Raw genomic sequence first — 27,015 nt, 5'->3', positions numbered from 1 at the left:
ATTTTTCGGAGTACCTGTGCTGGATAGAATGTTTTGAATGTTAGAAATGAAGTGAGGCATAAGGGTTTAGTGAGGCCAATTTCAATAGTGAGCCATGGCGGTGAGGGGTTGGCAGTGGTTAGGAGCCAATGGCTTCCCTGTTTTATTAGGAAAGCATGTTGGTATCTCCGGTAGTCGAGTATGTTTAGGCCGTCAAGTTTTTTAGGAAGTCTCAGTTTCTTTAGGGCAATTCAGGTCAATTTAGGTTTCCAGAGGAATTCAGTAAGTAATGTGTCTACTTTAGTAAAAAAAAAAAAAAAGGTGCCTGAGAGGTATATGGGGGGCATGCTAATAAAAAAGTTAATGAGGGGGGTAATCATAATTTTGATAGATTCTATTGTACCCAACCAAGTAATGAACCTGGTTGACCATTTGTCTAAGCTATCTTTGATGTTATTAAGTGCCTTTTTCTCGTTCAGACCAATGGAGACTTTAAGGTTATGGGTGAACCTATACCTAGGTATTTTATCTCTTCTGGGGCCAATTTGAGTCCATACGGGCTGATGTGTAAACTGTTGCAGTACACATTGAGAGGAAGAACTTCTGTCTTTTCCTTGTTGAGGCAGTAGCCTGGCATCTTAGAGTAGTCATTGATGGGAGCTATGCTGTGCGACAAGCCTGAGCCTGCCCGGGTGGTAAAAAGGAAAATGTCATCCATGTAGATGGTGGCTAGTTTTTGTGGGCCTGATGAGAAAGGGATACCGGGGATGAATGGATTTTCTCTGATCAATGTAAGTAGAAATGGTAGGGGGGGAGAGGGCAACCTTGTCTGGTTCCTTGTTGGAGGTAAAAGGGATTAGACAATTTCCATTGATGTTTATTTTAGCTTTCAATTCCTTGTATAGAGCAAGGATCTTTTTGAGAGAGCAGGGCCAAAGTTGAAGGAGGTGAGTGAGGCTTGCAGGAAGGTCCACAATACCTTATCAAAGGCCTTCTCAGCATTTAGTGCTATCAGGCAGGTTGGTTGGTGCAAGAGTTTGCCTATTTCAATCACATGCCTAAAAAGTCTGATATTATGTGCTGAATCTCCCTTTGATAAATCCTGATTGAGAGGGATGTATTATTTTGTGAGAATGGGATATATTCTGCAGGCTAGGGTCTTTACATATATTTTGCGATCTGTGTTTATGAGGGATATGTATAGGTAGTTTGTGGGATTGGATGGGTCTTTCCCTTCTACACGTATAACAATTATGGTTGCCTCAGCTGCAGAGTCCTCAACAGAGCCAGTGAAAGAAAACTGGATGAATAAGTCTTCTAAGGAAGTGATGATGGAGGTACCTCAAGTTTGATAGAATGACACAAGGAAGCCTTCTGGGCCCGGGGTCTTCCTGACTTTCATTGTTTGGATCCCTTTTATGATTTCTTTGCAAGAAATTGTCTCTTCTAGTGATTCTTTTGTTGATTCATCTATTTTAGTTACATTATTTTTGTTGAGATAGTTTAAGTATATGTCATAAGATGTGCTATTAGTTTTGGAGTAGGGGGTATGGTAATATTTTTCAAAGGTGTTTAGAATGTCCTTCTCGTTTGTCGATATGACGCTGTGTTCATTGGTTATAGAGGTTATTCTTGTCTTCTGATGGTTCGCCTGCTTTATTACGTCCACAGAAGTTGATGCTTTTGTATTTTTAGACTATTAGGTAGGCTTTGTTATTCAGAATCTTGCTATATTCATACCTGAGTTCAATTTTATTGTTTAATTGAGTTTTGTCTTTGGTGTGTTTAAGATTTTTCTCTAATGCTTTTATTTTTAGTTACGGTTGGTCTAATGTTTTTTTTGTCTAGTTTGTTTTTCTTTGACATAAGTTTAATCATATGCCCATGGATAGTGCACTTCAGGACGTCAAAGATGATTTGTGCAATCGGACCAAAGGACCTATTGATTTCTATGTTTTTTTAAACCCAAGTTCCTCTTACAAGAAATAAAAAATATGTTTTTTTTTCACTAAACACAATCTGAGTGGGTGATTCCGCTCCGTCAGTGAGTAACACACATTTTCATTAAAAGTCTTTATCCTGCTAAGAGATCCCAGGGGAGCCTGCTACAGATTTAAATAATTGGTGCCAACAGGAGGTCCCGGGTGATGAAGCATGCCACTGTAGTGAATGAGTGTATTAGTCATTCTTAAAAGCAAAACATCCAGTAACGAGTTTAGCATCAGGAGTTCCTAATCTCAGTTCTGTCAGCTCCCTAATTTGTGGTATTTTATGTTTGAACCATCCGTCCGGCATGCGATTGCAGTATTTCATGAGTGAAACATCCATAGTGCTCCCTGATACTTTGGGGCATATTTACCAGCCCTTTGCACCTCTGTGCACCACCCTAGCACAATTTATTTTTTGCTAATGTGGCATTAAGGAGTCAATTTCCTTGTGTCAAATTTACAAATTGGGGCAATGTATTCATTGCACCACTTGGTAACCCCTTGCCTCACATTATGCCTGCACCAGGAAGAATGTATGCAAGGGGGGGCGTTCCCACGTAGGGAGGTCTGTAAAAATGGTGTTATAAAATGTACAAGCTTTCACTGCTTAATTTTTAGCGTAATGTTTAATTCTTGTCTGATGCAAGCGTTAAGGTGACGCTGCCATTGTTTTCAATGGGCCTCCCTTGACTTTGTTGGATTAGCGCCCCATTTTTAGTGCTAGACTGGGGCATATGAAAAATAATTAAAAGTCTGAATTATGACTTCATCCTAGGACCCTCATTCTTGGATTCAGGGCCCAGATTTTGTAGACCTATGCCAGTTAAACTCCTAACTTGCTCTACATGATGTACATGGCTATTCAAGGACCTTACCAAGTGGATCATGCCCTGAGCCTCTGTGTCTGGTTTTCAAACAGCTATGATTACATGGCCATTTCACCCATTTTCGTCTGCTATTGACATGTCTAAGCATGAGAAGGTATGTATTCAGTTAAGTTTTTGGATAATTATCTGAAATTGCTTTGTTGAAGTGTTTCTTTGATTTTTGTGTCCACTTTATGACTCTGAATTTACCAAAGTTGAACTTCATTTTTCCACAAAAATGTCTTAGTATTTCAGCTACCACATTTTTCCACAAACATATCTTAGTATTTTGTCTACCACAATACAGATATCTTTGTGACATAATATTTAAAACATCATTTTGTGGTATAATACAGATGAAATGAAATGCTAGACGTTTGCTCTGTCTAAGCTACTAACTTTGTCTGAGACGTAGGCAGCATATATTGTTGCTTTTCACAGTGTATAGGAAGTTCATGACCTGATCAATTGTGCATGATCTCTCCCTAAATGTATTCTGTCTTTTACTGTGAATTTCATATTTTACCACCCATTCATGAACTTTGAATGTTGAACAGGTTTATGTTGGAAAAATGTTTTGGGAAACCTCAGTCAATGAATAGGTAAGAATGACTAGGGTGAGTTATGTAAGCCCTATTTGTAGAGTGGTACTACACTGTTTAAACGCCATGGGATTGAAGTAGCTTTGGAGGAGTGTAAGTTCCCAGACCTCTGGTAGTACCATGTTAGGGGCAAGTGTTTTCCAACTTTTCATTTTTACTTTAGCTATGAAATGGACAGACATGATGCATTGTTCTGCTTTTTTTCTGTAGCTGTCATGTGTGAGGATTTGGATGTGTCTGGCCCGAGCATTTGTTCTTATGGCAGAATGCTGGTATCTTCATCATCCACATGATGAAGAAGAACAGGAAGGAGAACCATTTTAGGACACAAATTGAGCTGAGATTGTCTAGCTAAGATTTCTCAGAGGGCTAGATTATATGGTCATGAGTCACAAGATGTGGTACAGAGAGGTACTAGAACTATTGTATCATTAGCCATAGTGGTGCTGGTCTCATAGAGGGGGCAGGATAATAAAAATGTATATGGTATACTGTCATTTGCGGGGGGATAGAATGATGTGGTCATTGTTCAGGGGAATCATTGCCTTGAGGCTTTGCTATTATTATTAAATAATAATCTATCAGTATTTCAAGTTTAATGAGATTGGGTCCTTACAAGGGGAAAGATGATGAAGTCTAATTTCATGGAGATCATTGCACTCAAGTTGCTTTCACATGTATATTTTTTACAATTAAAATAAATTCCAAGAATCGCTCCATGACAATTGCCAGTCAAAATCTGTTTGTTGGATGAGGGGTGGCAAGCTCATCATCATCATCTTCCAAAGCAAGAGGCATTTACCATTTGATGACATTGCTATTCAGAGGGTAACATAGAAGGATAATCTTGAAAGTCTTTGCTAGGTAATAAATGTATGGAACCCCCCCGTTCGAAAGACAATAGTATCAGAAATTATGCATTTGAGAGCCCGTTTTCATTTTATGTATGTGTGGATCCTGATTGTATTTGGTCCCAATTTTTATGTTGAAGGATAGGTATCAAAGGATATGATTAGATGTGGTAAGGTCACTGTGGGCATTAAGTAAAAAAAAGAGGGGGCATATTGTTGACAAAGACATTTGCAAAGCTTGTTCATATGTCTCCAGACTTTATTGTTCTGCATAAGGAGGATTTTCTTATCCTCCCTAACTGACTGCATCAGTGACAGACAACCTTGCAGGTATGCTGCATCCCAGCAGGAACTACTGATCATTAAATAAATGGGATTAAATATCCTTAGTACCTCACTTTTTCTATCAATTTCCTCTCTGTTTTTTTACTTCTTGCCTACAACAACCCTGCCATATCTTGCTACATACAGTAAGACTTTGGCCTAGATCTGAAAGGTTTGTTTTCACAAGTGAGCCTATTTCAATGTACCAGGAATTGAATGTGAAAAACAGGTTATGGTAACCCCTCAGGACCCCACCTAATATATAGTGGAAGTAGTATCAGTGCCTTTGTGTTACTAGCAATCCCCAAACAGGGATTCAGGAGTGTAATACTATTTTGAGATGCCCACTTTCGCTCTTTACAATATTTCACACACAACCTGCACTAGGAAAAAAACACTTTTACTAAAGAGCGTTTATCTCAACAATCTCGTCCTGATGCTTAGTACATCTAAAGTAACCACACCTAATATTATTAAAACAATACAAATGCAGTTTGTGAACAACAAGAATAAAATGCACATTTCTACCATAGTTAAAATGTCATCTATGAACCTAACTTCTACTTCAATGTGCTACACTAGGATAGCATGGACCAGCATAAACCAGCAAACATTGCATCACAAGTTTCTTTGGGAGAATCAACACACTGCATACCTGTTTACAGCAAAACATTGTAGCCTTCTGCAGTCAGGAGCAAGTGTTTCCTCAAGATGAAAATCACATACTATCTATAGCTTCTCTCCTGCCAGGCTTGGCTTGGTATCAGCTTTTCAGTGCAGAATGAGATGCAGCAGTATCAGAGCAGTCTGAAGATCGTCTGGTAGTATCTTGCATGTTAATCTGTGGGAAATGACCTCTCCTCCCAAGTGGTCAAGCAGCATCCCTTTTCTACTATATCTTATCTGAGATGGGAATTTCTGACATAACCTTAAGGTTGTCTGAAGTAACCTATGAGCATCAATATGCTAGTCTTAGATGCATTTGTATTAACATATAAGGTACAATTGTCAATCATACTACACTGTTTATTCTATTCTTTTTGGCTGACCTTGAGATACAGATAACAAGGCACTTTTTCCAGATTGGTGTTGATGTCTTACTCACTTACTGAAATCTCAGCTTGCTGAATGTGTGTGCTTTTTCTCACCTCTGTGCCTCACTCCAAGTTCCATATCAAGTAGCATGATCTAATGAAAATAATTCACTCTATAAACCTATTACTGACATGGTTTTAATCTGTGTATATCGATAAGTATACAGATATTTGCAGCCATGTAACTGCCCCAGTCATGTGTCAAGCTTTGAACACAAGATCAAAAGACGCACCATTTTAATGTCTTTTCTCTTGCAAAAACATGTACAGAATGTTATTTTGTGCATTAATTTAGCCTCTTTCAAAAACAACAAGGTCGAAAAAATGATTGAATTAATCTAAGCCACTGGCAATTGCTTAGGGCTGCATTCCAGACCATCATATTTTGCCCAGTGTACCATTATAGAACGAGTCTATTTGGAATAATATCTTAGCGAATGCCAAGTGGTATACTATTTGCAAGCATTTCTCCCTTCACTTTTTCTGTGGTTGATGTTACACCCTAAACGGCCAAGTGTATGCTCAGATGTGGGTCACCTGTTAATTATGCCAATAAACCTAAGCAGCACCCAAATGTAGAGGTTCAATAGGCCAAACTGTTCTCGAGTTGCTTCAGTTCAGTTTCAGGAATGATCTGGCTTGGATGTTCTGGCTGGACTGTTCCTCTTGGCTGAGTTGCATACGGCTGGGTGTAATCTGAGGTGGCATATTGGGCAAAGAAAAGATGGGTTGGAAAGCTACCCTCAGCGATTGCCAGTCTATAGACTATTTGCAAGCATTCCTACAATTATCTTTAGTGTGCTTAATATTTTAGACTATTACCGCCGTAGAAGGTGTTTAGCATTTATTTATTTTTAACACGTCACTAATATATTGAGATGCTCCTTTTTTTATTTATTTCTAAAATCACCAACCTTGGCATTAAGGTGACTAGTAAGGGTTTTAAGAGTCCCCAATTACAGGTACTTTAAATGTTGGCCAGACGGCTGACCTATTCATGTATAAGCATTCTTTTACCATGTCTTTTAGGACAGCAGTGTCTGTTGTGTGCTGTCTTCTGTGGTACATTTGTGTGCAAGTGTGTTGTTCCGCAGGTTTATGCATCTTATTTCACCTTTGTAAGCTTTTGTCATGCACACTTCTAACATAAATTTGTATCATAAGTGCAGCAGCTACATGCTCTATACATGTACCAATTGCACATGAACCCTTTGTGATGCATCTGTTCTCCAATACATGCACAAGGCTGTGGTTTTAACTGGGAGGGTTTCAGTGTAATGTATACATTATAAGGAACCATGCCCTTTGTGTATGGTGCATCCTCATGGTGTTCAGCAGACTAGTGTTGCATATCTTCAAGAAATGATGAGTAGACTCTGAATTATACATGCCTGAAAACCAGGTCAGTTTCCTATGTCGTTTGAATGCTCATTTCCTATTAATATTTTAAATTGTAAAAGACCTGCACCTTGTTTTTTTGCCACCAGCTCAATAAAAGTGCTGTCAGTTGCAACCACTATAGCACAAATCTACAATAGATCGCTAATTGGAAGAGATGCCCTCAACACACCCTTCCAAGCCATGATTCTGTGTGAGTTTCTAAACGCATTTTGCAATTCCGTAACCTGCTACAGGATCTCAAAATGGGTTTAGTACATGTAAGACATCCACCAGTGGCAAACCCAGAAATTTTGCACATTGCAGGCTTTGCAGCTGCAGAATGGCTTTGTACATCAGGCCCAAATTCTCTATCTTAGAAAACACAAATAATTGTATGTAGAAAGGTTTTGCAAAAGATACATTCAGTTCAAACATTTTTCCAAACTCACTGTTAATTAATCAAAGAAAAACTATTAGGGCCAAGGCTACCAATGAAGTTGAAGTTGAAAGATATCTAAGGAGAGCATTATAAAGGTATCCTGCGCTTCAAGTGCTCACTTTCATTTTTCCTGTGAGTTAAAGGCAGTGAGGTCCATGGATATACTTTTGTCTGTGCCAATAGTGACTGCTTCTAGGAGGGTGTGGCAGTTGGCAGGACACAGCACACAGGTTCCAATAATAAAAAGAAACCAAAAACGTACCTGCTACCGCAGTGTTCCCCCACTCCCGCCACCTCGATTCTTCTCGTCTTCTTCCTCCCCTCGTCACCCCATCTAGATGCTTCTCTCATGCTGTCACCCGCATGAGAAAAGCACTGAGACTGGTCTAATCAGGCAGAAATGCCACTCAGGGAGGGAGTGAAAGCCTGCACTTGGTCTCCACCTGGCTGTGCAGTACAACCAGGTGGAGCGTTCTGAGTGTGCATGTCAGTTTGGCCGGCTTCAGAGAGATCAGAGTTCACACCTCAATGTCAACCACAGAGATATGTGCAACAAACAGTTAATCTCTGGCTTACTCCCTTATCAGCCACATCTCCTTCCAGAGATGTGTCCAGGCCCCTTCCCTGTGATCCATCACTGAATCAAAAAGCAACCTTTTGAAATGTAAGGGGGGAATCTCTACCCTGCTTTTCTCCCATGTGTGTCCCACACAGCTCACATGAATGCAGAAATATACAGATCTTTCTGGGGGATTCGCTGCTTAAAGAATTTTGAAGAAGAAGGTCTGTCCTGCTGAAACCCTGGTCTGCAACAAGTAAAGAATTGCACTCACAAAGACTGCACCTGCTGAACCCCCTGGACTTCATAAAAGAGGACTTTGCATTGCTTCCGAGACCAAGGGGTGGTCTTTCTGAAAGCAACAGGTAGAAAAGAGCTACCAAGAGTCACATGCATCCACATCTGCATTGACAAGCCCAGCTGGCCTGCTCAACTAGACTTTAAAAGATTTGCCCAGGTGCATTGTGGGAATTGTAGTCCCAAACCTCCAAGCAGCAAATCAGAGCTTCTGGACCACTGACTGGTGTTATGTACCCCAGATACCCAAAGGAGACCTTCTTGGAGAAGGTTCAGAAGTTTGGAAACATTTAAATAACATTTGTCAACAGGTTTCATAAGTTCACCAACCTTGAAGATGATAGTGAAGCTTGCAACGGCCAACCTGACTTCTATGTTTGCCCCATTGAAAGCTCGGGAGCTCTTCAATGTCAACAACGAAGACAATGATCTCCAGGACCCACCGAGGCATCACGCTTAAGGAAGCCTCCGTTGTTGAACCGAAAGATAGATTGCTGGGGACGGCCACTTGACATTCAGGAAAAAGGTCCAAAAAAGTGACTAAGTGACAAGGTCAAATCTTGTCCAGCACCATCCACTCATTGTATCTGACCCGTGCTCATTCTCAGGCGGCCTGAATCTTTTACTTGGTTTTTGTCCAGAGCGAAGAGATAACCACAGTTGGCTCTTTTCACTTTTAGATGCTAGAAAGTGATTTTTTTATTTAATCTTGAAAAAATCATAACTTTGGTTCCCTACATTGGATTTGTGTTGTTTTGGTATCATTTTGAAGAAAAAAATATTCTCTATTGTTGTAAATTGGTGTGAGATGTTTATTGTGTGTTGTCTCACTTATTTACTGTTTTGTTGATATTAAATGCTTTACACATCTGTCTCCTAAATTAAGCCTGACTGCTCGTGGGCCAAGGTACCAAGGATTGAGATGAGATCAACTTATTGAGACTTTGACAGGACCTTATTTGTGAATAGGTTGTTATTACTAGTCTAGGTACCTACGTACACCCTCTAATAAGCCACTTTACAACACATATACACCTAGCACATGCCCACTTTGGGCACACACTGAACAGCACCAAATCTCTCATATAATGCATTCCTTGCAGGCATGCATACACTCAATGCATGCACTAACCACGCATTTCCTGTGCTGTACTGCTCTATCTGTGTACTATACCTTTCCCAGACACATCCAGTGCATAGCCCCTACTCCTGCACTGTACAGCACTCCACATCTACCAGAGGTAGGCCAAGGGTGAGTTAAGTCCACAGCAGTTCTACTTTTAAAAAAGATAAGTAGGCCTGTAGGCCTTAGTCCAATGACACTGAGAAAAATAACCTATTCACTTCTACTGGTCACTGAACAGTATTGTGATAAGGAATCAAGTACAATAAGGGTAGAACTCTGGAGGCGTCTTCCCATCCAACAAGACCACAATCCACAAGACCAGTCTAAGTCATGGTGCACACACATGATCCGTGTTTACCTATTTCACAAAAATCAGCATTGGGGATCCAGGCAGCCGTACAGTTGGGCACTCAGTTCAGGTGTACACCTTTGTTACCATGCAGCTTACTTTTCCATCCCAACAGATGCCAAATAAATTGTCACAATATGTGAAATATGCTGAACTTTGATAAAATGGCCTAGAGGAAATAAGAGGTGAAAACTCAGTTTGTTTGAGTCGAGGGTGGAGAGCATCCACTAAAATATCATAAACACAACAGTGTCTACTTAGCAGGGCTACTAGTCTCTAGGTTTTGGTTACAGATGCAGAAGAAACACATTTCAATGGAAGTCCGATGCCTGCTACAACTGCCTTCAAAATCAGTCCTAAACAAGGGGATCCCACTTCTTGGTTCAGTGACTTCTTATTGTTGTTGCTTGGCTTACTGTGTTCCTTGAGCAGCTGTAATTTCTATTTTAGAAACAATATATTTATCCAAACCACAGATTGACTGCTGCTGTTGGTTCATAATCTGATATGAATAGGTAAATCATGGAAAGATATGGTGGTGGTAATTGTGGCGGAAGTGATATAAGTGGTTCAGCACCAATCTATCAATCCACAACCCATGCAATGTTGATGAAAGATTAAATATGGTGGTGGTAATTGTGGTGGAAGTGATATAAGTGGTTCAGCACCAATCTAGCAATCCACAACCCATGCAATGTTGATGAATATTTCACATGCAGTGGTTCTTTTTAAAAGTGTGGCACTTTTTATACAATCAATGGCTATTAATGTAGGCAGAATCTATCGGGCATATTTATGAGAGTCTTCAGTTATGTCATTATTTTGAAAGCAACAGTGGCACAGCTGGTACTCCATATTTACAAGTCGATGCAAGGGTCCAATGCATCAGTTTTAGTAGACCTGCATTGGAAAATACCTGCACCAGAACTAGTTGCGCCATGCAGAGATTATAACATGCAAGGTAGGAATTCCCTAGGAAATTCTATCATAAAACTGATGCTGTGATGTTCATGGTTTCCTGAATATGTGACGCATTGTCAGTAAGCAGCTGCAGAGAAAATTCCTGCCCATCAGCAACCCAGGTTTAAAAAGTGACACAGCGGCTGTGGTACATAAAGACAACACACAAAAAATGCTTTTGCAAGCTCACTTATGCCATGGAGGTGTTCATGCTTCAGCTGGGAGTTGTGATGAGACCACCACCACCTTAACCACCACCATCACCACCACCATCACCACCACCATCACCACCACAACCATGCAGGCAGCGCTGGAAAAGGGAGCCTGTTTTTGGCAGCAGATTTACCTCATTGACCTCACGGAGGATGAGGTCATCACATAGTACAGGTCAGGAGGGAGTCCATTATTAAACTGTTAACCAGATTGCATCAAGGCTTCAACCACTGACTGCAACTTCAATTGACATCTCTCTGCAGGCCAAGCTGATGGCAGTCCTCCACATGCTGGCATCCGGTTCATTCTACAGCACAATAGCCAGAGTGGCGGGAATATTTCAGCCATCTTTTTCTGCTTCCTTATGCTCCGTCCTGGATGCCATCATCAGCCTTACACACCAGTATTTCCTTTTACCCAAGACACGGCATCAGCAGCTGGATACCAATCAAGGCTTCTATGCAATTGTAGGATTTCCATAAGTGTTATGGACTGCACACATGTGCAACAGGTTCCACCTGCAGCATTATCACACCTGTTCCGGAATCGGAAGCACACTTATCCCATCAGTGTGCAGGCCATTGTGCACCATTTTGCAAGTGTGCATTTCTCTGTACTAGGCAGCCAATTGTGTGGCAGTGCAGGTTTAAAATGCAGGAATGTGCTGTATGGCCTAAATACCGTTTTCCACTCCCCTTTCTCAGTGATGCAGTGCAGTGCCGATAGGTGACTTGCTGTACTGTACAGTGCCACATTCCAAAATAGCTAGGTCCTTGTGTCATGTGCACTTACTGGTCCCAACGCACTGCAAAGTGTAGGCAATCAAGGCCCACATTGACATGTGCTGAGTAAACTGTCAATGGCAGTAGCTACAGAACATCAGTGACTAGTAATGTGCCATTTCACTCTTTGTTAATGAATGGAACCACATCTGCACTGAATAATGAATCACGATTAAGACATGTGGCAGGCCAGCAAGCCAATATGAATACAAAGGCAACACTAGAGAGAAGTGTGAAATAAGTGTCCCCTCAATGGCATACCTACTCTCTGTGTCAGTGAATGCTCAACATTTTCAGCAGAGTGAGAACAAGTATTTTGTAAATGAGTGTGTCGCACATGCCAGTATACTGGTATGTAGACGAAAGTGTCACAAGCAACAAAGGAAGAAGTCTTTTGAAAGACCATGTGTGCCATACAATGTCAGTGCAGGTGCCAGGAATGGGTAAATGTCAATACTAGATAGCAATGTGGCATAAAAAGTGCAAACCACACATATGTCTCAAACAAACTGACAGTCCATGTACAGACATACTCTTAGGTTTACAACCACATTGCCAAATGCAACAAGTTTGATGGTTCAGGTGTTCTGTGGGTTAAGTTGTTTAAATGAAAAGCATATGAATTCAGAAATATGAAACCCACAAAGTCAAATACAATGCTGACACACAAAGCATAAATCACTCATTGACATAGCAGTTAATGCAACCTAGACACCACAGTTTACTCAGGATACCAATTGCAACATTCATTTGCCACAGCAATGATGATATAATTATGGCATAGAGGTACTCAATCCCCTGCAGGTTAAATTAAAACACTTATATGTGAAGGCCAGTGTATTGTGTCCAGATCTGTGCCAGACAGATATTTGATACAACATAAAAGTGTGTCCTACATAGAAATGCCTTACATTGCAATACTGGTCTGTCAATTTCAATGCACCATGACAAATTGTCTGATTAAAAGCAGAATCTGATGGTTGACAATAAATCATCCAACTGTCTATGGATCATATTTGGAATGCATTGCATGTACCCACCTAAATCACATTCTAAATTGAGTGAACAATTCAAAGGCTCTGTCATTGTCAGTTAGTGCAGCAACACCATTAGTGGTTCCACAGCAACATATGCATGTGTGAGTGTGAAGCAGGTTGGCACTGGCACAGCCTACCTAGGGATGTCCAAAAGGGCACAAATACAATCCACACACTGTCACGTTGCACATAAAGTGAGTGCACATAATCTACAGTGGCAATTAACCTCTTGAAAGACTGATCACGGTAAGCTACTGCCCAAATATTAAAGTCTGCATGTGTAAGTGTCCAAAATATCAAAGCATGCACATCTTTTGCTATGATACAGAGAACTGGAAGATACATGTAGAATAAAATGGGCAAAATGCATATGCAACAAATATTGGTAAATGCTTGTAAAAATATGTAAGAGTCATTTAGTACACATAACAGACGTGTACATGTATGTGGATGTAACAATCACCATAATTATTGACTGATATTTGTTTTTTACTATTTCCAGCTGACCAACGATATGGGCTGCAGCTGTGGGTCATGACCCCAATTGGACATCCCACACAGGGGTTGAATGGCAGTACAACCAGGCACTGGGCAAGACCAGGGGGATTGTGGAGAGCATGTTTGATATGCTAAAGTGCTGCTTCAGATGCTTGGACATGTCAGGGTGGAGAATGCTATACTCCTCACTATATGATCTTCAAAATAATACTTGTATGTTGCATTCTACAGAAAATATGTGTACGGAAAATGTCCCGTGTGATGTGCCCCATGAGGAGCAGGAAGTAATAGAGGAGGATGAAGAGAAGGATGAGGCCAGAGGAGAGATAGACACATTCTGGCTGGTGTGCAGAGAGAGACTCAACAATATTGTACAGAATTTATTTTCATAATTTTCCTTTCACTGGATGGAATAAGTCTGAAATAAGAAATGATTTTGGAAAAATGTAAATACATGCACATCCACAATCCTTGTTCGCAATTTCAAAGTCACTGTACGGATCAAAACACTCACATCTCCTCAACTTGTATTAGGCTTCAACAGGTAACAATCATGTTGTCAGAGCCGTTGAGCTACATGTGGCCAAGGCCCCCCTCATTCAGACCAATGCCATGTGATGCAGTGACCTGCAGTAAAGGGACAGGCCAGACTTGCAACATAACCACATTCAAACTTGCTGGTCCTGTCCTCAGGCACTCGAGGAGTGTAGTGCTGCACAGCTAGCAGTCTTGCTTTGTAGTGTGTTACAGATGTGTTCATACCTGAAACAATCAAATCAGTGTAGTGTGTCTTACAAATGTGAAAGCATGCACAATATTATCACTTTGCAGGAGACAGTGTTGTAGCACATATCATGATGTGTACAAGATCTCATTGAGTTGGACGGCCTCATCTGGTTAGTGATGCACTACCTGCCAAGGATGGTTGCAGCTGAGAGCAGGATGAGCCAGAGATACCCAATGCAGGATGCAAAAGATAGGTGAGAGAGTGTCCACTGCCACCACCAGAAGAGCTTTGATGTCCAACTTATCTCAAGAGTGATGAAGCATAAGTGGGCTGACATGATGGAACAGGAGGCCGATCTAATTGACCTTCTTGGACTTGAGATTTGTGGACCTGTCAATATGTATGGTTGTTAGCTCTGGTGTTTGTGAAGAAACTATTGAATTAATGCAAAACAAAAACATGGACTGTACATCATCTTTTCAATGTATTTTTAATGTTTGCAATGTTCAAAATGTATATAAAAAAATGAGGAACAGAATGAAAGTAAATGAACTTTGTGGCATAAAGATGAGAGTCATTTTGGGCAACTGCATCACTTTTAGTGATGCAACACTGGTGCATACCTGTCATCCATATCTATGAGTCCATGCTAAACAACTTTGCATGCCTTAGAATGGCCTCATAAATATGGAGTAAGGCATGGCAATGCAAATTGCTGCTTTAGCTTACTCTGTGTCAGGAAGGACTTCCATGGCCATTGTGATGAGTGATCCCCTGCAACACCTATTGTTTGTTATACATCACAAAATTTACAAGGCAATGTAAACCTAGGGGTGCTTCAAATGCTTACACCTTCCCAGGGGATAAACAACGTTGAGTTTTTTCTTTATACCTCCTTCTATTTTTCCTCTTTCCATGTGTGCTGCATTTTGCTGCACACATAGCAGATGATAATGCCTCCCAGGATTCTTTATGTACAGGCATATGCCACGTTCTGTACTCAAACATCTTGCATGTAACACAGACATCCTAGCACCATAGTGCAAGGATGCCTGCGTTGGCACTAGTCTGCCAAAATGGCACCAGCGCATTGGGAACGAAGGTGGACTCATTCCATGACTACAATGCTACTGGTAAGTGTCATGAGTACATGTATGTTGAATGTTTAGGCCTGTGTGTGATCTAAGTTACATGAAACATTGTGATGTATTTTGGAAGGTAATGATCACCTACGAACAATTTGCTGTTGGTGTGTGAAACACAACAGAACCTGCCCACATATTAATTATGAATGAACAAGTACACTTACTATTGTGAATGCAGGGTGTTGTAAGCAGACACACATTATGTAAGCATGTTAGTATTTTTATATTGTATGGACATCTATAGTCATGTGGCTTTGGTCACCTATTGCAGAATCCACATGTATTCAACATAAACATATTAGCTGCTACCAAAAAAGGCACTTAGCTGTACAATTAAGTTTCAGCTTATGTAGTAGGATAGTGAAATGTGTGTTGTTAATCATGTCTAGCTGGTAGTCTGTTTTTATGTAAAAAATGTGGCTGTGACACAGTACAGATGATGTGCAATATGTTCACACAGACACTGTTGGTAAGCATGTACAGATAGTTATGATGGACCCTGAGTCACGCAGTGTGTCAGTATGCTACATGTGTTCCATTAACACGCAGCATACCTAGCCCAGAAATGCTGCATACTTTAGATCTCTCAAGCAAAATATATATCTGTTTGACTGACCATAAATTGTTTGTCAACAACATACCTGTCCCTGTAGCTGTACACCAGACAAAATACATATTAGATACAAAACTATTGTGAGTGTAATCAGGGTAGCTATATCAAACTAAGACTATTTTGTTATGGATATTAGCAACATTGATCTTTGAGACTGAAATGATAATTATTCAAAATGTACATGTTCTGTGACAGACCACAAATGACATGGCTATGTGTGTGACTGTAGATGTGTACATAGATCTTCTACTTCTTGGCCTACTGTGAGATATGGCTGGTTTAATGCATCTTCAGGGGTACTTGAGCATCAGTCATGCTGCAAGGGTGTTGTCATTATATGCAACAACATTGTTGCTCAGATGTGTCATTTGGCATGCATATATTCACTACTGAGAAGCATTGTCTCAATCATGATGTGTGCAGTCAAATGTAGGCTTGAGATGGTGTGTGTACTGCAACATGTTGAAAAATTGCTAAGCATGCTTTTGGCTACAAGGGTCAACCAGAAGCTACATGTCACATTTCCCTACAAATGCTTGATGGTGCATAATTGAAAGCTGCCCCCGTCATGTTTTGCAGGAAACAAATGACATACACATATCCCTGTATGGGCTACCTTGCAATGAAGAAGTGAAGTCAGCAATGTGTGGTGTCTTTTGTGACTCAAGATGGGATATGCAGCTTAGAGGTACCTTACCTGGATTGTGTCATCGTAACCAATTTCACGAATGTGTATGTAAAAGTCTCTGCTCACTTGTATTATGAAATCCTTCAACCCAATTTACTTACTCTGGACCATGTGTCCTATATTAAATCCGAACATCATCATGAGTGTGAATCATTGTTATTTATGGTATGGTGTAATCTTATTTTGAGCATATTTACATAAAGTAACCCTACAATGAGGGCAGCAGACTCTATTTTTCTTGATAAAAGTAGGGGATGCCCGTGTAGTGACAGTATCTTGTGCATATATCCACCTCAGTTTTGTGAGTTGGTCTGATCATGGACATATGATATAATGCGTTAGAATGTCACTTATTTTCACAGACATCCTGTACACATACAGCTTGTGCTAACAAAGTTTTACAAGACTAATTGGTTGCAACTGTATACCAAAAAATGCAGAAAGTATATACATTTGGGGATGAAACGAGGTGATGACATGTTCCTCATTCTCCAAGAACATCAGCAGCGAGACCCACCCCCATTATTCCAACCACAATGGGTGCAAGACAGTGACAGGCCCCACCAGTCCAGGTAACAGCAGCTATATCGTTAGCAACACAAATGGAAATCATACAGGCCACAAAGGCCCAGACATAGGAGTGGTTCCATCTTTAAGCATTTTATTTTAAGTAAAATGAAGAAAACCAGCACAAGCCTTGAGGAAACCAAGAAGGAGCAAGCCACTCCGCACAGAAGGCAGAACACAATAGAGGACGTCCTGGTCCAGACTTCTCAACTTGTTTGAACATTGTTTTGGACCTTCTTTTGTGTGAGGGGTGATATATTTAGTTGATATTTTATTAGATAGTTAGGCACAGAGTTAGTTAGTGTTTTGGATAGGTTTAGTATAGGTAGGTTTTCTATATTAGATGCTAGACGCGTTAGGATTTCAATTGTGCAGGCCGCTCATTACTATGAATAAATGCCTGTGGTGACTCTAAATTTGGGCTTCGACATTGTCTCTTGTTGTGGATTTATATGAGCAGGATGCTCGGTCCCTGCCATCCGAAGCTGCCCTGCAGGGTTGGAGGCCCCCGACGATGGAGGTGTTTGTGTTGGATATTATGATGGGGGCCATGACCCCCTTGTTAAATGGACATGGCACTTAACTGGATACTTTACTGTCACTGAGACAAGAAAGGGAGGAAGGAAAGACTATTTCACTCTCCCTCTATATGTTTGAATTCCCTGGCATTACAAAGATGATAAAAGCAGCAGTAAATATATTCATGTTTGAGAATTGTCATAAGAAAGTGATTTCAATTAATGCATGAGGCCATTTCAATTTGAATTATATGCACCAGAATAATGACTATGAACATTTTGAGACAACACAGTGAAAATATGAACTGTAAATAATGTGTCTGGTATATTATGGAAAATGCTATTAAGCAATATTAACTGGATTGTACCAGCAACATGCAACATTGAGAGACACTGCAGTAAAAACATGAATGATAAAAAACATGTCTGGTGCATTATGGGAGACGTAGGAAAGTACTAACTGAGGTAAAAAAAACACAAGTTTATTAGTTAATTAAAACCATAAATCTTTCCTTCCACATAAACATTTAACAGAACAATTTTAGTGCAAAAAGGCAATTAGCTTAAGGTGAAGTGGTTAGTGAGTTTTTCTTCTATATAAAGATTTTAAGAAAGGAACGTACTAGTGCTATAGGTATTAATAATGGGACAACAGAACAATCTTATTGTGGGTAAAAGAAAGACAACGCCAGATAAAATCCTGTGTTTAAAATGAAAAGCTATATGAAATATCCTTCCCCCGAGATATTTAAGGAGTACAGTAGCAGACAAATGAGGCATTGGTAAAAATAGGACAAAGTGGGAAGAGGCATTCTATCAGTTTTATCTACCCCTACGTACGTCTGATTGTTGAAACCGGACTTTATTACGACACGAGCTAAGCAACCCTGTGGACTACATAGGAGCCTTCCCTTCTTTAGGATGTTCAAAAGCAGGTTATGGGGATTTTGCTATTGTTTCCGCCCTCCCTCTATCTGGTCATTTCGAGAGGTTGTGGTTTTATGAGTGAAAATTTCCAAAAATTGAACCAGCCTAATGTTCAATATTGTATTTTGAGGGTTAAAAGCTGCAATTAGTGCTTGTCTGCAGGATCTAATTCTTAAGCCGTTAAATTATTTTTTCAGCAAGAGTCTCCTTTCGGCCGCCAGGGCTGGACAAATGCAGACCACATGCATCAAATTTTCATCTGCTAGATGGCAGAGACGGCACTCCTGGGAGACTACTTGCCGCTCCTTCATCCATTTTGGCATGAGGTCTAAAGTAGGGATTTCACCCAGCCTAAGTCTGAGAAAGGATTGCTTGATTTTCCGTGAGTACGAGCCAGCCATAAGTGGTGATTCTTTAAATGTTTTGTAGGAGTTAAGGATCAACCAACTATGCTACCTTTTGGTCAATGAGATCTTATCTTCTAGCCAGCTCTGTAATTTACTCACTTTATTCACTGCTTTATTGAAAATGGGGATGGGTAGGGACCTGTTCCATACCTCATCTAATTTCAAAAGACTCTTACTTTCTTCTAGATATTTTATGTAGTTGGAGTTCCCTCTTTCTAGGATAATTTCCTGCCAGACTAGATTGGCTAAAGACCCCTTTGTAGCGCGGCTCAATTTGTAGCAGCATTTAATGTATGCCGCCGGTCGGGCCAACGACTGTTTGACCAACGTGAATTCCAGTCTGACCTGGGCTGGCGATGCACGCCCAGGTAGCCGAAAAACGCATTTATAGGTTTTTATCAGAAGCTTTTCCAGAAGACCTACTTCCATCCCCCTCATTATTTCGGTCCCATAGGTGATAGTTGGAAGTAGCTTCGCTCTCATTACAGCTGTTAATGGGTTCAGAGCATGACCACAGATTGAATTTGCTAGCTTACAAAAGGCGTAAGTAAGGCTTCTTTTTGTGCCGTGTAATTACCTCTAGCATCCACCACCAATCCTAGTTATCTGTATGATGTTCCTTCCTCTAGGGTTTTCCCATTCATATGCCATTTACCTTGGGTGGATGGCCTGCGGTTTAAGGTAATCATTTTAGATTTTTTATTATTAATTTCTAAATCATTGGAGCCTGAGTATTCTTCTAAGGCCTTTAACAATTTCTGCATTCCTATTCTGGTATTACTGATTAGTAGTAGGTCATCTGCATATAGTAGGTTGGATACTTGTTGACCGCCCAGTGAGGGAGAGTGGGATGAGTGACCATTTTACTTGGTGGGGAGATCTGCTATGTACAGGTTAAAGAGTGTTGGGGCCAATACACAGCCTTGCTTCACCCCCACTGTTGTTTTGACTGCCCTGGATAGGTGAGAGCCTTCCCCCAGTTTAACCTTCACCCAATTATCAGAGTATATTATTTTGATGGCATTTAAAATAGAATGTGGCAGCCCCCACTGTAGTAATTTGGCCCACAATTTGCCGTGGGAGACACAGTCAAAAGCAGCTTTAAAGTCAACAAAACATAAATAGGTTAGAGTCCCCTTTGCTTTTGCTCTGTTTATGATGAAGCCTAGCCCCATAAGATTTGTTAATGTTCCTTGGTGCTTGGTGAGCCCGGTTTGATTAAAGGGTAGAATATTGTTATCTGTAATCCAGGCTTCTAGATGTTTTAGCACACAGCAGGAAAAGTACTTGAGGTCAAGTCTAAAAGTGTGATTAGTCTGTAGTTGCTTGGGGAGAGCACGCACCCACCCTTATATATGGGGTGGATTATTGAGCCTTTCCAGGATGCCGTCACGTTGCCAGTTGTGATCACGTCATTAAACATTGCTGCCAGGAAATTGGCCCATCTTTCAGTTTCTTGTTTAAATAGTGCTTGCGGTAGGCCATTGGGGCCAGGGGCGCAGTCCATTCGTGACTTTCCAATTATTTTTAATAGTTCTGGTGCCGTAAATTTCAAGGGTTCCGGAATGTTGGGATCCCAGCTAATCATGTGCGACTGAATTTGAGGGCCTTCTTCGATGATCCGTTCTTTTAGATGGGACTTTAAATAGGATACCCATACTTCCTCTGTTATGTTTGCGTTATTGCCTGCTTTTGCGCCATTGTCTATTTTATTGATGATTTTCCCAAATCTTTTGGAATCAGATGTTTTAGTCGCAAAATGTAGTTTGGCCCACAAGACCTCCGGTTGGCCTTTTTTAAAGGACCATAGATCCCTTTTGTACAATTTCCTTTGCTCTCTCAGGGCAGTCAGTATTGATACATTATCTGGGCATTTACGTAGTGACCTTAGTAATTTCCCTACAGCTGCTTTCCTTTTTCGCACTGGCAACGGTAAAAGTGATCTTTGGCGGTGATTCAATTGCACTCCCTTTCTTGTGTTACGTAGGGAATCTTTTTTAATGAGATCTAGGGCAAAGTTCTCCCAGACTGTTGTCAGCTTTGCCCCACTTGTGGTATTTGGTTCTAGCTTTCGTAGGGCCTCTTCTGCCTGATTTTTGATGGTGTCTGAGGACCATTTGAGTCGCTTTAGATTTTCGGTACCTAGTGTCCCGTTTAGGGCTGTCACTTTCTCCGTTGTTTGCAGTGATGCACAGATCCCAAATACCTGTGGCTTATGGTCGCTTTCCGTGCGGTCCATGATGGTGAAGGTGTTTACTAACTTATATAAAGCAGGGGACACTAAAGTGTAGTCTAGATAGGAGACTGATTTCCCGGAGAATCTTGTCCATGCCGGTGGGATATCGGGGCACTTCCGTCCGTTTAGTGCGAAGAGGCCTACTAATTCACAGGTGCGTATGAAACTCTCCCCTATTTTGTCTTTCCTGAGATTTTTGGGGAGGGTTTGGCTGGGCATTCTTGCCACTGTTTGGGTGTGATCCTCACTGGGGATGTGGAATAAGCCGAGATTTAAATCGCCCGATATTAACCAGAATGCTGATTTTACTGTACCTTTTATCATTAATAGTTGAGTTAAAAATGTATTTGCTTCGATTTTTTTTTTTTAGGATTGATGTATGTGTTGACCAGAATCAATGGCTCCTGTGTGTTTTTCCCCCAATCGTCTAGCTTGAGAAATTGGAAAGGTTGGTTTTCCTCCTTATGCTCAGAGATTTTTACTAAAAGGCTGGTACTAACGTAAATGGCAAGGCCTCCCTTTGGCCTACCGGGCCTATTTGTTTTCGTTGCTGGGCTAAGATATTCCATGAATCCGATTATTGGTATTGATTCCATTGCCCAGGATTCCTGTATGAGTAAGATGTCGAAGGTGCTGAAAATTTTTATTACTGCGGGATCCTCCAGTTTTGACCGAAGGCCACCGATGTTCCAGGAGCAGATGGATAAAATGTTTTGTTTAGTATGTGTAGGATGTTTGTTTACTTGTAGTTGATGTTAGTATTGGGGGTTAATGTCTAATATGTCTTTTCTGCTAAATGTTTAGGACTGTTTCAGATACGTTTAGTTAATTTAAGGTAATGTTAAGGTAGTAGGTGGAGGATAGTTAGGTGAAGGCAGGTTAGACTTAGATTAGACTGTGTAAATTAATGTTTGGATAGGTAGGTTTTGGTAGTTTAGGTTTAGATTAGATATAGTAAGTTAGTGCAGGACAGTTTATTTTAGAAGGATAGTATTTGAATGTATAAATATTATTGCTACTTTCATGACTTCATAATCACTTCATGCTGAAGAATTGTCATCATTGCTTAGGATGAGTTGAGTACATGATGTAACTATTTCTGCATTGTTTGTAGATATGTGTAACTTTGTGTAAGGCCTAAGGACAAGACTCAGTCTACCTCACACTTGATTCAATTAAGTACTTTTCACCATTCTTTAGGCACTGTTAGTGGTCCTTCCCATGTAAATAAATTGAGGCACAGACGGTCACCTACTGTTGTACTGTGTGTTTCAGAGACGCTGCATGTATAATAGGAGTGGTTATGTCCATCCGGATTATCCATTTCTGGATGTGCTGTGACATACACTGGTGCCCGGCACTTACGCACTCACCCATACACCATTGTACTAGTAGGCCATTGTTGCTAGCTGTTTAGAAATCATGGATGTTTAGAAATCATGGATATGGTCTCCACCAGCCTCGATAAACTCATTCATCCTTGGCATTGAGTACTTGCTAAGTGTCACATTTCATGCACATGACTTTGGCAGACTTGCTAAGTTTGCTAAGTTTGAATGTCGTAAGTCTCACATTTCCTCTTATCCTGGGAATGTGTAGCTTTGTTCCTGAGTCTGTCCTTTGCACATAAGAAAAGATCATTTTGCATTTCTTAATGGTCCAAAATACCTATTTGGACTGTTAAGAAATGCAAAAGGGTTTTGTAAATCTGGCCCCAGGAAACATATTCTGCAAACTGATGTATGTATAAACAGATTGATTTGCAAGATAAGGAATTGTGGTGAATCACAATTTGTGAGTGATTGTGACAGGGATGTGGTCTGCAAGGATCAACAGACCACCATCCCTGTGACTACTTTTCCAAAAAGAAAACCATTAAGGAAAGAGTACTGCTCTGAAAAAAATGTGGTTTTGAAAACTTTCAGTGATAGCTGCCAGCGATGCCCTGGACCATTGCTTACCCCACCTGAAGCTTGTACACCAATCCACAAACATGAAGGGTCCAAAGTGGACCCTTTACCTTTTCTAAGCAAGTTATCAACCCAGCTTTGGAGATGACAACTTATCAACGGTTTGCAACCGGAATTGTAGTGGCCAACCATTAATACATATGTTATCAACTCACTATTTGGAAGGGATGCCTACAACACGCTCTTCCAAACAGAGATTTTTAAAACATTTCTAAATCCATTGTAGAAGTTGATGAAATGTTACTGACTCCAAAAATAAGTTTAAAACATAGAGGGAAATGTTTTATAGTCCTACATTCACATATTTAAGAAACTACAGGTTTTGCAACCGCTAATAATTTTCATATGCTGGCTGAATATCCAATTCTCAAACACACGTTGAGTCCTCACAAAACACATGCACACATGCTGTTACTTTTACTTTGATTGAATTAACAAGAGTCAGTGTGGTCTTCAGGGGAAATTGTTGTCTAAGGCATTGGTATTAACTCCTGCTGTATGAGTTTACCTGTGGATGACAAAATGCCACAATTGAAACATTTAATTTTTTTTAACAGCTATGATGGCTACATTATATACCAGTGACAAGGACTTTTATCTCAGTGACAAAAGATACATTTGTCTAACAATTGGGGTCAATTGAAGGCCATCCATAGGAATTCTGCATTAGAAAGCATTACATTTTTGTGTTCATGCGAGGCCAATATTTCAGGGAGAGTCAGGTAGCTATTGTTTTTGCATATGTGATTGGCATGCATTGATCATCTGTAATAATTTTACTTTTCAAGGTAATATGTTGGTAACCTGGGAGAGTAGTTTTCCCTTGTGGATGATATTTACATTCTGAAATGAATAAGTGGGTCAAGTACAAGCCCTTCAGCACTTCACTCAAAGTTGTTGCAATGGTGGACAGTCACAGGCTGGTCAGGGTGGGTGGTATTGGGTTGTTGGGCCTATGGACTCTACAATCACCCAGCTGCTCAATAACTGATTGTTCGACCCAGTCCCTTACTTTAAAGAGGGAAAGTAGTTTAATACATAGGGGGTCATTCCGACCCTGGCGGTCCATGACCGCCAGGGCGGAGGGCAGCGGAAGCACCGCCAACAGGCTGGCGGTGCTTCCTGGGCGATTCTGACCGCGGCGATAAAGCCACGGTCAGAAAAGGGGAACCAGCGGTTTCCCGCCGGTTTTCCCCTGGCCCAGGGAATCCGCCATGGCAGCGCTGCTTGCAGCGCCGCCATGGGGATTCCGACCCCCTTCCCGCCATCCTGTTCCTGGCGGTAATTACCGCCAGGAACAGGATGGCGGGAACGGGTGTCGTGGGGCCCCTGGGGGCCCCAACACTGCCCATGCCACTGGCATGGGCATTGCAGGGGCCTCCTAACAGGGCCCCATAAAGATTTTCAGTGTCTGCTTTGCAGACACTGAAAATCGCGACGGGTGCCACTGCACCCGTCGCACCCCTTCAACTCCGCCGGCGGTCTTCTGGCGGTCGCCTGCCGGCCCAGTGGGAAAGCCGGAATGGCCGCGCGGTTTTTCGGCGGGAACCGCTTGGCGGGCGGCGACCACCGACCGCCGCAGTCAGAATGACCGCCATAGAACCAAATAGTACATACTGTATTGACAAGATGCAATTTAGGGCCACATGTATCAAGCGTTTTTGCATTCGCAAACGGTGCGAATGGCTGTTTGAGAATGCAAAAATGCCTTTCATTATGTATGAAAGGCATTGGCTATGCAATTTTAAGGAATCGCTAAAATAGCGACTCCTTAAAATTGCGAGCCCGTTTAGAGAATCGCAAATTGTGATTCTCTAATTAAGAAATCGCAGATAAGGAAACCTTATTTGCGATTTCTGAAGCACATGTATCAAGCTTTTCCTTAATGCTAATTGGGCATTAAGGAATCACAATTACCACAAGTAAAACTTGGTGGTAACCATGTGCAAATTTAAAAAATGCATCTTTTAAATTGACATGTAACGCACACATGACCCTTTGGCATGTGTGCGCCTTGCATGTCCTGAAATATTTTTTGGGGTGCAGCAGAGGGTGCCTTTTTGCATTTCCTAAATTGCGAATTCCAGTTAGGAATTCGCAAATTGTGAAATGCAAAAAAATTGCAAATATGGGTGCAAATGGGCTCAAAATTGCTATTTGCGATTCGGTAATAGCATTTGTGATTTTTAAGAAATCACTATTACCGAATCGCAAATATGATGCATACCATTTTGCGAATCAGAAATAGCGTTTTCTCAAAAATCGCTGTTTGAGAATCGCAAAGTGATTTCTCCATACATCTGGCCCTTAATGTCCTGGGCGCTGAGCCTGGCAGTGCCTCTGTCTGACAATTCCCCCCGTTCTTCTCAGGCATAAAGTTATATCATGATTAGGCTCATGAGAAAATTATCCCTAGTTATTTTGAAAGTGCACTCAGTCGCTCACAGTTATAGCTTTGTTCAGCTTCTCAACAGAGCAAATAGGCTGCTCAATTTGTGGTACCTCTGGCGTTGTCTGACAGTTTGCAGACTTTCATTCCATGTCACTTCTCTCCTCCTTCTGGGACGGCACATGAAACTAAAACTCTGTTGAAGATTCTTCCAGACTCTGCATGCCTGTGTTGGATTACATCTTTCGTGCAGCCAATGCTGGCAGGCCACAGCCTCATTGGTAGAATTGAGCTCTGAACAGGTGGACAGGTGTTTTGTGTTCATGGTGCAGCCATTCTACCTATATCAACATACAATCACAGGCTAACTTCAAGAGGTACAAGGCCATCTACCGGGCCCACTTCTCTAGAGAAGGTGGTCCAACCTAGGCTGCACTTTCCTCGTGGGCACAGTGATGATTTTCTTCCAGCCACAGTGGCACAGGTGATGCTGCAATATCCTTCCTTGCCACAGAAGTCCAACATACATTTCGAAAGTTAGGTTAGGATATTAGTTAATGCATAGAATGAAACTTTATACGAATGGACCTGTAGGCAAGTAGGCCAGTGATGTAGATAAAAAGGTCTGGCCACATCTATTCACAAACCACAAAATGCCTCACTGCTGGGCTCTTTGTACTAAATCTATTGCAGGGGCGGTACGCTTGGTGTACCCCTCCAAATCACAGAAAAGGTCTTTGAATTCTGAGGACACACTGGATTAGTGTAAGGCTAGGGCCAAACTAACAAAAGTCAGGGTATGAGATACACAAAGTAGGGCACTTGGGGAGGTAAAAGAACACCATGCTTGGGAAATTCCATCCCAACACATAATAACTGTTGAAAGACAGACAAGTTGCAACAGACAAGTTGCAACAGACAAGTTTCTTGTATGCAGACCAAGTAATTAAATCATTTATGTTTTGAGATGCCAAGCAAGCTCAGAGTTATGCCAGCTTATCAATTTAAATCATTTTCTAAAAAGTATGACATCTCATATACTCAGACCCTTAGGGGCATATTTACACGGACTGACGCAACGCTGCATTGCAGCAGAGATCCATCAAAATAAGTTGTGCTGAGTCAAGACAGATTTACAATATGGTGAACCATGGCATGGGGTCCCAAGGATGCACCATAAATACTGATGCATCTGAGGGAAGGATGCTGCAATGCATCCAGCAAAAAAGTGATGCATTGCTGAAGTTGGGCTTAGAACTAGCAAAATTTCAACAATGCGTCAAAAACACATAGGCAATGTATCAATTTTGATTGATGCAAGACGTTTTATGTGTGGGGACCAATATAATAGAGTATGAAATGATGGAAAACTCGCCTTTTACTCTATTACTCTATATACATTGGTCCTGGATGTACTGCAGACAAGGATGGAGTACGGCTATGTGTCACATTACAGTGGGCATAGTCTATTGTTGTGTATATAT

Source organism: Pleurodeles waltl, chromosome 3_1, assembly GCF_031143425.1.
Source record: "Pleurodeles waltl isolate 20211129_DDA chromosome 3_1, aPleWal1.hap1.20221129, whole genome shotgun sequence".
In the NCBI taxonomy this organism is placed as follows: domain Eukaryota; kingdom Metazoa; phylum Chordata; class Amphibia; order Caudata; family Salamandridae; genus Pleurodeles; species Pleurodeles waltl.
Note: the sequence above shows the minus strand (reverse complement) of the source record.